General features: G+C 39.2%; 1 pseudogene across 1 annotated transcript; it reads right to left on the bottom strand.

Moving 5' to 3' along the window:
- Positions 1 to 7524: 7524 nt before the first annotated feature.
- LOC308415947 (podoplanin-like) lies at positions 7525 to 8023 on the bottom strand (annotated as a pseudogene). Its single transcript has one exon. The product of its transcript is annotated as a podoplanin-like (transcript).
- Between the last annotated feature and the right edge of the window lie 5263 nt (positions 8024 to 13286).

The raw sequence follows: 13286 nt of genomic DNA, 5'->3' as shown, positions 1-13286 counted from the left end.
TAAGAGCCTGTCCCACAAGATTAAAAAAAACCAAAACTCAAACAAACAAACATCTTCAATACAATTAGAAATGTTAGTAGAAGCCAGGCAATGGTGGCACACACCTTTAGTCCCAGCTTTCAGGAGGCAGAGGCAGATCTATCTCTGTGAATTTGAAGGCAGTATGGTCTACATAGTCAGTCTAGGATAGCCAGGGCTACACAGAGAAACCGTGACTCAAACAAAACAGAAATAAAACAAAATCAAATGGGCAAATGATCTGAGTAGATACTTATCAAAAGAAGAAATATAAATGGTTAATAAATACATGAAAATATTTGAACATCATTAGTCACCAGGGAAATGTGAATCCAAACTATAATGTGATATCACATGTGAGTTAGAATGTTCATTGCTGTGCTCACTTCGGCAGCACATATACTGGAATGTTCATTGCTTTGTTGTTCTTGTTTTATTTTTATCTTATGTGCATTGGTGTTCTGCATGCATGTACATCCATGTGATTATGTTAGATCCACTGGAGCTGGAGTTACAGACAGTGGTGAGCTGCCATGTGGTTGCTAGGATTTGAACTCAACACCTCTGGAAGAGCAGTCAGTGCTCTTAACTTCTGAGCCATCTCTCCAGTCCTCGTCATTTTTATTTTCTTTAATCACATATTGTGGCAAAGATGTGGAGAAAGCAGAATTTATACACTATTGGAAAGAATATAAACTAACACGACATGGCCATTATATATTCTATTTCATCCCAATTTGGGATATATCTGTGGTAGTTTGAATATAATTGACTCCCCTAGGCCTATAGGGAGTAACACTATTAAGAGGTGTGGCCTTGGTGGAGTAGGCGTGGCATTGCTGGAGGATGTATGTCACTGTGGGAGTGGGCTTTGAGGTCTCCTATGCTCAATCTATGCTCTGTGTTTCTCAGTCTTCTTCTGCTGCCTATGGAACAAAATATAGAGCTTTCAGCTCCTTCTCCAGCACCATGTCTGCCCGAACAGTGAGTCCATGTCCTGCCGTGATGATAATGGACGAAATGTCTGAAAACTGTAAGCTAACTCCAATGAGACCTTTTCCTTTATAAGAATGGCTGTGAAACGTTCTCTCTTCACAGCAATTAAATCCCTAAGACAATATCCAAAACAAATTAAATCAGCATACTAGACATTATTATAACACTATTCATAATAACTAAGATACAGAAAAAAACCTAGGGGCTCATCAAAACTGTGGTATGTATTCAAAATGGAGTATTTATCCATAGAAAACAGAATCCTGACAATTGTAGCAAAATGGATATTATTTTAAGTGAACTAAGTCAGATACAGAAATATAAGCATGCTATGTTTTTTCACTAATTTGGAAGTTGAAAAAGAAAGTGAAGCTGAAATGAGAATGGTGGGTAATAGGAACTGGAATGAATGAAGGAGAGGAAAAGGACACCAGATTTGATCAGCACACACACACACACACACACACACACACAGGGAAATATCACACTGAACCTGATTGCTGTGTATTGTCAATTGATGTTAATAATAGCTAATAAAAAATAAAAATAGCCAACCAAAATCCTAGAACAGATTGGGGAAGGGCTTATCAAATTCCAGCCCTCTCTGAGGAGCTGTTGACAGTTGGTGGCTACCGAGGAAGGGAGAATCAGTTTTCTTCATGGATACTAGCACAGGGAAGCTACCCACACTACAGTAGATGGTCGGACATCCATGCACATACAGCATTAAGTGGACCCAGTGAACTTTTAAAAGCACAGGGATAGAGAGATGGCTAAGTGGTTAAGAGTACTCGTTCTTGCCAAGAACCTGGGTTCTGTTACCAGCATCCTCATATTGGTTCACAACCACCAGTTCATCCAATGCCCATTTATGAGCTCTAAGGGAACTATATATATGTATGTGGTGAACCTATATGCAGGCAAAACACATTATATTTTAAAAAACATATAAAAACCCAAATTAATAGGCAATCATTAAAAAGCAGAATAGCACATGAAGTTTGGGGGAGAAAGTAATGAATGTAAAGTGGAAGAATCAGAGGAGGGGGAATTGGGAGTGGACTTAATCAAAATACATTATATACCTGGATAAAATTCTCAAACACTAAAAAATGAGAAACTGGAATTTGATCAGCACAAGTTTTTAGAGGTTCAAAGCTATATGTATCATGTTTATGTTTATAAGGCAAATATGTATTGTAAAATCTTTATAGTATATCTAGCCAATGGGAATAATAAATGTAAACTAATGTACCAAAATTAAGGTTGTATAAAAGATGTATGTGTGGTTGGTGAGATGGCTCAGTGGTTAAGAGCACTGACTGCTCTTCCTGAGGACTTAAATTCAATCCCTGCAACCACATGGTGGCTCACAACCATCTGCAATAGGATCTGATGCCCTCTTCTGGTGTGTCTGAAGACAACAGTGTACTCACATACATAAAATAAAAAGTAATTCTTTAAAAAAAAAGTAAGAAAAGATGTGTGTGTGTGTGTGTGTGTGTGTACTTCACTCTCAAATCGTGAAAACAGAACCCATGTTGTGGTTAACTTGATTTTCAATTTAGATTGCATTGAGGAGTGTTTAAGGGATTAGCACACACACCTACAGATGCAGGGCTCATGATTTATTGACTGGAGAAGATCTTCGGGGAATCTGTGAGGCACCATCCTATGAGCTGAGAATCTGAATAGAATTAATAGTTCTATTCAGGGAATAAAAGAGAAAGCCACTAGTGCATCACCACCTCCTCCAAGTTTTGTTCTTTTCCTTTCTGTGATTGTGAAGGTTATTCTTTATGTGCCCAAAGAGCTATCAACATCAGCTTGTCAGTTTATTTTTACATTTTCATAATTTATATAATTTAGTAACCTCTGTTCCCCTCATTCTCCTCCCCTTTTCCCACTGGGACTTTTCTCACCAAGTTGCCTCCTACTACTATGTCTTCTTTCTTCCTGTTTCTTTGTAGCCCGCTAAGTTTTGGTTTTTGTTTTGTTTTATTCACTTTGCATCCTAATCATTGTCTCCCTCCTGATAACTCCGTCCCACAATCCTTCCCTTCTCCCTTCCTCCTTTCCCCTTCCCCTCTGAGAGAGTGGAGGCCTCCTCTGGGTATCTGCCCATTCTGGCACTTCAAGTTTCTGGGAGACTAGGTGCTTCCTCTCCCACTGAGGGAAGACAAGGCAGCCGAGCTAGTAGAATATGTCCCACTGACAGGCAACAGCTTTTGGGACAGCCCTCGCTCCAGTTGTTCAGGACCCACATGAAGACCAAGCTGCACATCTGCTACATATGTGTGTGTTCTTTGGTTGGTGGTTCCATCTCTGGGAACCCCAAGACTTCAGGTTGTTTGGCTCTGTAGGTCTTCCTGTGGAGTTCCTATCCCCTTTGATGTAACCCACTAAGTTTAATAATAGTTACTTGCTTCAGTGTAGGCAAGAGCTTATGTAGTACATCAAAACCAACTCATCCGAGTTCGATGTTGTAGTTAATGACTTAAACCCCAGCCTATAGGAGACAAAGCTCTGTGAGTTCATCACCAGTCTGGTCTATGCAGTGGTTCCAGGAGAGCCAGAGTTACATAGTCAGATGCTGTCTCCAAAACACTCAAAACAAACCAAAACAAGAACAAACCATCTGTGACTATACCACTGAAATAAATTAAACCTCCTTAATTGTCAATAGTCCGTCAGAAGGGCATGCCCTTGTGGGTCATCCCATCCAAGATGAATGGTGAAGGTGTCAGTCTTGTGCAGATATCCAACCACAGCTGCAGTGAGTTTGTGAGTTTAATGCCTATGTCGCGTCCAGAGGACAGCTTTTCAATGCGCATCTCCTCCATCTCAGCTCTCAACATTCTTTCTGCCTCCTCTTCTATGTTACCTGAGCCTTGTAGTCCCTTCAGAACTTTCATAGCTATTTTGGTGATTCAATAAATATGTTTGAAGACAATTACTGTATCATTAATGTTTATTGTTCATTTGTAGTATATTTTTAAAAAATATTTTATGCACATGGGTCTTTTAGCTGCGTAGAAGTGCATCATACTCATGCCTGGTGCCTACTGGGGCCAAAACACAGTTGAAGATCCCACAGAACTTACAGAAGGTTCTTCTGACTCTTCCAGAAAAGCACATGCTCTTTACTGCTGATCCCCAGGACTATGTATGTCATTTGAGAATGACGTGTTCATTTATTGACTACGTTGTTTGATTTCTTGTTATTTAGGGTTTTTGATTTGTTTTGACCTTTTTTTGTTCGTTTTTACTTCTTTGTATAATCGATGTACTAATTCCTTGCCATATATATCTATTTTCAGCAAAGATTTCTCTCCCATTCTGTAGGCTCTCTTCACTCATAATTACTTCCTTCGTTGCATAGAAACATTTTAATTTTATCAAATCCAATTTTTCAGTTTCTTGGTACTATTGCCAGATGAACAACTGGGATCCTTTTCAGGAATTCCTTACCTTTGCATATATTATATATCATATAGTATATTCCCTACTTTTTCCTTTAATAGCCTCAGAGTTTCAGATCTTGCATTAATATATCAGGCCCAGTTTGAGTTGATTTTTGTACAGGATAAAAGCTAGGGACCTAGTTTGATGCTTCTATTTGTAGATGTCCAATTATTCCCCTACCATTATTTGGTAGCTGTCTTTTTACAATGTGTATTCTCCCTGTCTTTGTCAAAACTCTGATCTGTAGCTATGCAGGCTTATATTTGGGTCCTCTATTCTAGTCCACTGATCAATGCATCTGTTTTGTGGCAGTCACAATCTATTTTGTTCCTGTGGTTCTGTGGTATTAACTGGACTCACATCTGGTAATTCTCCACAACTGTGCTTTTTGATTAGGGTTACTTTATCTATCTGGAGTCTTTTATGCTACCATGTGAATTTTAGGATTTTTTTCTCTTTCTGAAAAGAACAGCAATGTGAGGATTCTGATAGGGATTGCATTGAATCTGCAGATTGCTTTGGTATAGCTGTTTTCACAGCATTAATTTTGCCAGTTCATAAGTGGGGGAGGACTTTTCATCCTGTAGTCTTCAGTTTCTTTCTTCAGTGTTAAAGTTGTCTTTGTAGCAGTCTTTTATTGCCTTGGTTAGATTTATTTCCCAGGTCCTTTTGAGGCAATTGTGGACAAGATTGTTTCTTGATATTTTGTTCTCAGCAAGCTTGTTACTAGTATACTGAATTTTGTATAATATGTTAATTTTGTATTCTGTAACTGTGGTGTTTATCAAGTCTAAGAGTTTTCTTGTTAGTGTCTCTTACAAGTGGAATTATCATTTGCAAATAAAGATAAACTGATTTCTTCTCACCTGTACTCCCTTTTTTGCTTCTTTCTGTTTATTTTTCCCCCTTCCTTCAAGACAGGGTTTCTCTGTATGGTCCTGGCTGTCCTGGAACTCAGTCTGTAAAGCAGGCTGACCTTGAACTCAGAAATCTTTCAGCCTCTGCCTCCTGAGTGCTGGGACTAAAAGGCCTGTAGCACCAGCACCTTTTTGTTACTTTCTACTCTCTTATTGTTCCAGCTAAAATTTCAAGGCCATTGAATAAGAGTGGAGTAAGTGAAAATGTTTTTTTTTTTCACATGATTTTTTTCATATGAACTTTTACTATGTACTCATTATCATTACATGCAGATGTGCCTTCTATTTCTAGTTTCTCCTGGGCTTTGAAAAAAACTATAAATGGATGTTGGACTTTGTTGAAAAAGCCTCTTCTGCTTATATTGAGATGCACTATATGAGATCTCTCCTTGGGTCCATTACATTTATTGGTTGTCAAATGTTTAACCAACATTGTATCTCTGGAACAAAGTAAACTTGGTCATTGGGAATGACCATTTTGATGTGTTCTTGGATTCTGTTTGCAAGTATTTTCCTGAGTTTATTGTTGTGGTTGTTGTTGTTTTTATTTATTTTCTATTGTTTTTGTTTTTTGCATCTGTGGTCTTGAGAGTTTGGTGGCATTCTGTCTCTTTCTTTTCATTTTGTACACAATCATGTTTTATTTGAAAAGATGTCTATACTGTATTGAGTAACATCACAGATGACCAAGACACTTCAGCTGTTCCAGCAACACAGAGTCCCCACGGAAAGATGTGGTATGTCATGAAGACCGGAAGTATCTTCTGTTAACATCAAACCTTTCCATTCACCACATAAAAGCAGTTAAGATTATACAAGCCTATCTCTGCTTTCCCTGTCTTCTCTGAGAAGCAGAAGGCAGGAGTTAGGAACTGGTCATCCTTATTTCCTACACTAAAGCAGGCACGGGAGTCATATCCACTTAAGGACTGAGTTTTGTTCTTGCTTCTACAGGAGCTGGGCCTCTGGCATCTTGTGACAGCCAACAGCTTTCTCAGCATCTGAGATGAGATCTCCATTGTTCAGAAAGAATTGGCCGATCTGAGGGCTTGAGTCTTAGAGAGATGAGGATGTGGCTCCTCAACTTGGGCTTTCCATCACTTGGGGAATGGAGTAGACAGACCTCTGGGTCATCAAGTCAACTGAGGCTTAGAGATGGTTTGGAGACTTTTAAAAAGCAAAGGATCTTGTGGGAACAGAAGGCACAGTGGATGTTTCTGAAAGAGTCCAGTGAAGCTCCTTAAGGGGCTGCCTATCATGCCTGATTTTAAGTTTATTCTTTCTACAAAATGACTCAGACATATTTGAGAAGAGACCCCACTAGGCTGGTGTGGGGAGCTGAATGCGGACGCCATTACAAGATGGCGCTGGCTCCCTCACCGTTTGAGGTAAACAACTCCATATATAGTAATGCTCTTGTCAGCTAAGGCGCTGCACCCTGCTCATGTGCAGTACATAACCTATCTCCGGCCAATCCCGAGGCCTCTGGTGTCAGCAGACTGGTGACAACCAATCATGGCAAGCCCGTATGCGCTTCTCCCTATATAAGCGGACAGCTAGGGTAGTTCGGGGCCCCTCGCTTCCTGCTCTCCCCTTCAACCAAGAGGCTCCCACAATAAAGTGTGATCTGAGAAGAATCCTCTGGTGGTGGTCGTCTTTCCTCGCTGGTTGAGGAGCGCGCCGCAGGCTGGAATGTGTATGTATCAACTTCAGCTGCAGATTGGCATCTGCAAAAAGACCCGTGCCTCTGTGATATAACATTTCCAGATTCCTTTTGCTCTTAAGAGTACTAGGGACTGGCCAGGAAGAGCCCATGGTTACAGTTTCTAAAGCTGGTATTATGTCTCGGTTTTGGTCCATTTTCTATGCATGTTGTCTTTTGAATCATCGATCATTTTATATTATAAAATTTGTTTTCCAAAGGCAGATGCTTCCAGGGGCCCATGGCTCGTCCCTTATCCTTCCTTTGGTACTGCCGGTACGTGGAGGGGTCACCATGGCTGTGAGTGGGGTGGGTGGACATTCCGTGGGTCATCTTCCTCCACAGGAAGAGGATGGGGAACAGGGCAAGTTGGAAGCTCACTTATTTTCAGATGTGTTGGGAGAAGAACCTGTTCTGTTTAGCTCGTTAGGGCGAGAACCTTCCAGAACTCTTCCTCATCACCACAATGATGATCCCTCTGACGAAGTCAATGGCAAACAAGGTGCCAACTATGATTCCAACCAGGGTCACTACTGCCAAGCCATCTTTCTTATCTGTTGTCTGTGTTTCATCATCTGCGTTATCTCTATCGGGGTGACTTGTTTTCTTGTCTGCAGAGTGGCTAGTCACCACTTGACAGTGGCTGTATGCTCATGTTCTTTTTGATCATGTTCAGAGGTTCCTGAGGTTGGCAGTTCCTCAATGGGAGGCTTCGTCTCACTCTCCGTGTGTGTTGGTACCAGAGGTGCCTTGCCAGTAGACTTAGTCAGCCCACCAGTAGTGGCCATGGTTGCTATTCTGTCTTCTAAACCTGGGGTCACCATACCATCTCCTGTACCTGGGGGTCACAATATCATCTCCCTGCGCAGAAGTTCCAGAAGCAAACGCTCCCCAAAACTCAGAACAACTCTAGCGCGGTCCACATCTTGATCTCGTTGGAGCCTCAGCAGCTAGTGGATTTTTGTGGGTTGTGAAAAGATGAAAACAAAAAAACCAAAAAATCTTCAAAGCCACAGGCCCAGCCTGGAAGAGCTCGGGAAGAGGCTGGAAGGCGGTGAGCAGAAGTCCCAGCGCCAGAGTGTCCAGGCTTTCTCTGCTCGCGGAGGGAGCAATCACAGCAAACTTGGCAACTCATTCTCTTTCTATTTTATGGAGTAGTTTAAGAAGCATTAAAGGATCTAACCTAGAATTTTCTTACTTAAGAGATCAATTGGGTTGTTATTGCAGAATTCGGTTCTGTCCTTCCACCATGTGAGTTCTAGAGGGTTAACTCAGGTTCTCAGGCTTGGTGGCAACCCTCCTTCCTTGGTGAGTCTTGTTGCTCGTCCACTTTCTGAATTTTGATAGTCATCTTTTCATAGATTTAGGACATTTTATGCTATGGCTTTATTGACTATTTTACTTACATCATTAGCTGGAGTTCTTCTATCTTCATCATTAATACATTTTATGTTTTAATGGAGTTCTGTAGATATATGTTGTATTCAAATGTCCATATTGTTTTATGTCTGAATCTATTTTATTTTCCATGTCAGAAAGCCTGTAATGCATTAGTCATTGGTGAACCTTTCTATTTTCTTTGGATTAATGAGCTTTTCATTTCTAAAATTTCAATTTGGTTAATTTCTTTTTTTCAGTATTTCTATCTTTCTGTTAATTTCCTCTTTTATATCCTCTATTGACGTTCTCACTTCATCCGAATGTTTCTTTGTATTCTGTGTGGCTTCATTTGGGAGATTATTTATGTTCTCTTTGATTTAGTCAAATGTTTATTTTAATTATTCTTTAGTACTCTTAGGATTTCATCTAGCTCACCTTTATTGAATGAATTACTATGGAATTGATGTTTTCCAGAGGGGGGGGGGTCATACTGCCTTGATTTTTCAAGTTTGTTATTTTTCTGTATTGGGACTTGTATATCTGGGATTATATCACTGGTTAAAATTTTTATCATGTACTCTTCCAGTTAAAGAATTTGCAATGTTCAAGTAGGGCTAAGTTGTAGTAAGCTTGAGATGCATGGTTTAGTAGCAAATTTCTCAATCCAAATACCTAGGGCACTGTGTGCAATCTTCTACATTATTCTGAGATTTAAGAAGAATATTATTAGTTGAAGAGGCAATCATAGAGTATACCATGGTATTATTGAAATAGCAAGTTATAAGTAATTTCTTTAACTCAATAACTATTTGGGAATAGTTTATTAGGCTTCCTTACAGAGGAACCAATAAATTTATTTGGCTTCCTTACTGAGTGTAGATAAATAGGTCCTTACAGAGATGTAGGTGTTCCTTCCCACGAATGGGCTTCACCTGGAAAGCCTTTCTCCAGCAAAGATAATATCTTCTTCAAACAACAAAGGAGCACCCCTGCTGTTCCCCACCCCCAGGCCAGATGCAATTCAATTAAGGCAGAGCTGCACACAACAGCTGTTAGAGAGTAGTTGGGAAACTCAGGTGAGAAAGTTTATACCCTGCGGTGTAGACAGTCAACAAACCCAGTTGGTATGACCTTTTGCAAGGGGGCAGAGATGAATGTTCTAAGATTGTGCTTGCTTTGCTCAGAAGACAATCACTCAGGGCAAACTATAAGACTGTTATAGTGTACTGTAAACTATTAGAAAGATTAGAAGAGAAAAGAAGTACACTCAGTAAAGATTGCAAGGATAGGGATTAGTGGTGTTCGATGACCTAGAAAAGACTAGAGGAAGGGAAAGTAGATGGAAAAGAGACATTGGGATACTTTTCACTCATAGGAGAAGATGGGGAAAAGGAGAAGGAAATAAAGTTCGAACAAGAGAAAGCTTATATGGGTTGTGTATGAGAATAACGGGGAGTACATAATGGGTGAAGAAGAGAAAAAGTGTAATTGAATATAAAAACGAAAGCAAGCTGTATATGTTTAAGAATTAAAAATTAGAAAATTAGACGCAATAATAACTAAAAATGACAATATAAAGTAAAAACATAATACGTAAAACATTATTTCACCAGCATTTCTTGGTGGGTGATTTTTTTTATTGAACAAGTTTATTTTTAAAAAAAACAGAGATAAATGTACAGATTTTAAAAGCATTTTTGCATAAAAGTATATGAATACATTTTTATCAGTACTTGATTTTTTTAAAGGTATGAAAGAATGCATTAAAATCTTACTAGTTACAATGAGCATAAAGTACATGTAAAACAAGATGTAACCTGGAAATAGTCAAAGTTTTCTTGGTGTGTAAAGATTAAGAATAATGATTTTTCATTTTTTTGGCCTTTGTTTTTCTTGAACTTCATATAGTCTGTGAGTTGTTTCTGGGGTGTTCAGAGCTTTCTGGGGTTAGTATCCAATTATCAGTGACTGCATACTATGTCTGTTCTTTTGTGACTGGGTTACCTCACTCAGGATGATATTCTCCAGATACATCTATTTTCCTAGGAATTTTATAAAGTCACTGTTTCTAATAGCTGAGTAGTACTTTGTTGTATAAATATAACACAATTTTTGTATCCATTCATCTACTGAAGGACATCTGGTTTCTTTCCAGTTTCTGGCTATTATAAATAGAGCTGCAATGAACATTGTGGTGCATGTGTCTTTGTTGTATGTTGGAGCTTCTCTGGGGTATATGCCCAGAAGTGGAATAACTGGGTCTTCAGGTAGTACTATGTCCAATTTTCTGAGGAATCGTCAGACTGATTTCCAGAGTGGTTGTACCAGCTTGCAACCCCACCAACAGGGGAGGAGTGTTCCTCTTTCTCCCCATCCTCGCCAGCATCTGCTGTCATCTGAATTTTTTATCTTAGCCATTCTGACTGATGTGAGCAGGAATCTCAGGGTTGTTTGGATTTGCATTTCCCTGATGATTAAGGATGTTGAGCACTTCCTTAGATGTTTCTCAGCCATTCGATATTCCTCAATTGAGAACATTTTGTTTAGCTCTGTACCCCTTTTTAAAATAGGATTGTTTGATTCTCTGGTGTCTAACTTCTTGAGTTCTTTGTATACCTTGGATATTAGGCCTCTATCAGATGTGGGGTTGGAAAAGAACTTTTTCCAATCTGTTCGCTGCCTTTTTTTTTTTTTTTTTTTTTTTTTTGAGAGTGTCCTTAGCCTTACAGAAGCTTTGCAATCTCATTAAGTCCCATTTGTAAATATTTGACCTTAGAGCATGAGCCATTGGTATTCTGTTGAGGAAATTTTCCCCTGTGCCTTTGTGTTCTAAAGGTTTCCCTAATTTTTCCTCTAATAGTTTCAGTGTACCTGGTTTAATGTGGAGATCTTTGATCCACTGCACTTGAGCTTTGTACAAGGAGATAAGAAAGGGTCTATTTTCATTCTTCTGCATGCTGAGTGCCAGTTGGACCAACACCATTTGTTGAAGAGGCTGTCCGTTTGCCATTGAATGTTTACAGCTCCTTTGTCAAAAATCAAGTGCCCATATATGTGAGGGCTCATTTCTGGAACTTCCATTGTATTCCACTGATCCACATGTCTATCTCTGTACCAGTACCATGCGGTTTTTAACACAATTGCCTTGTAATATAGCTTAAGGTCAGGGATGATGATTCCTGCAGATGTTTTCTTATTGTTGAGGATGGATTTCTCTTTTCTAGGTCTTTTGTTATTCCAGATGAAATTGCACATTGCTCGTTCCAACTCTATGAAGATTTGGGTTGGAATTTTGATGGGGATTGCATTGAATCTGTAGATTGCTTTTGGTAAGATGGCCATTTTTACAATGTTGATCCTTCCAATCCATGAGCATGGGAGATCTTTCCATTTTCTGAGATCTTCCTCGATTTCCTTCTTCAGAGATTTGAAGTTCTTGTCGTACAGGTCCTTCACTTTCTTAGTTAGAGTCACACCAAGGTATTTCATAGTTTTTGTGACAATTGTGAAGGGTACCTTTTCTCTAATTTTTTTCTCCACATGTTTGTCCTTTGAGTATAGGAAGGCTACTGATTTGTTTGAGTTAATTTTGTATCCAGCCACTTTGCTGAACTTGTTTATCAGCTGTAGGAGTTCTCTGGTGGAATTTTTGGGGTCACTTACGTACACTATCATGTCATCTGCAAACAGTGATGTTTTTACTTCTTCCTTTGCAATTTGTATCCCTTTGATTTCCTTTTGCTGTCTAATTGCTTTGGCCAGTAATTCCAGTACTATGTCGAATAGGTAGGGGGAGAGTGAGCAGCCTTGTCTAGTCCCTAATTTTAGTGGGATTGCTTCAAGTTTCTCAATGTTAAGTTTGATGTTGGCTATTGGTTTGCTGCATATTGCTTTTATTATGTTTAGGTGTGGACCTTGGATTCCTGTTCTTTCCAAGACTTTTAACATGAAGGGGTGTTGAATTTTGTCAAATGCTTTCTCAGCATCTAGTGAGATGACCATGTGGCTTTTTTCTTTGAGTTTGTTCATATGGTGGATTACATTGATGGATTTCCGTATATTAAACCATCCCTGCATCTCAGGGATGAAGCTAAATTCATGGTGAATGATCATTTTGATTTGTTCTTGGATTCGGTTTGCAAGGATATTGTTGAGTATTTTTGCATCAATGTTCATAAGTGAGATTGGTCTGAGGTTCTCTTTCCCTGTAGGGTCTTTGAGTGGTTTAGGAACGAGTTATTGTGGCCTCAAATAATGAGTTAGGTAGTGTTCCATCTCACTATATTTTGTGGAATAGTTTGGAGAGTATTGGTATTAGGTCGTCAATAAAGTTCTGATAACATTCTGCACTGAACCCATCTCGACCTGGGCTTTTTTTTGTTTGGGAGGCTTTTGATGACTGCTTCTATTTCTTTAGGTGTTATGGGATTATTTAGATGGTTTACCTGGTCCTGGTTTAACTTTAGTATCTGGTATCTGTGTAGGAATTCATCCATTTCTTAGAGATTTTCCAGCTTTGTTGAGTATAGGCTTTTGTAGTAGGATCTGATGATTTCTTGAATTTCCTCAGTTTCAGTTATGTTTCCACTTTCCTTTCTGATTTTGTTAATTTGAATACTCTCTCTTTGCCCTCTAGTTAGTCTGGCTAAAGGTTTATCAATCTTGTTAATTTTCTCAAAGAGCCAGCTCTTGGTTTTGATGATTCTTTGAATGGTTCTTTTTGTTTCTATTTGGTCAATTTCTGCTCCGAGTTTGATAATTTCTTGCTATCTTCTCCTCCTGGGTGTATCTGCTTCCTTTTGTTCTAG

The sequence above is a fragment of the Micromys minutus genome (genome assembly GCF_963924665.1).
Source record: "Micromys minutus genome assembly, chromosome: X".
NCBI lineage: Eukaryota > Metazoa > Chordata > Mammalia > Rodentia > Muridae > Micromys > Micromys minutus.
This window is presented reverse-complemented; position numbering and strand designations above follow the sequence as displayed.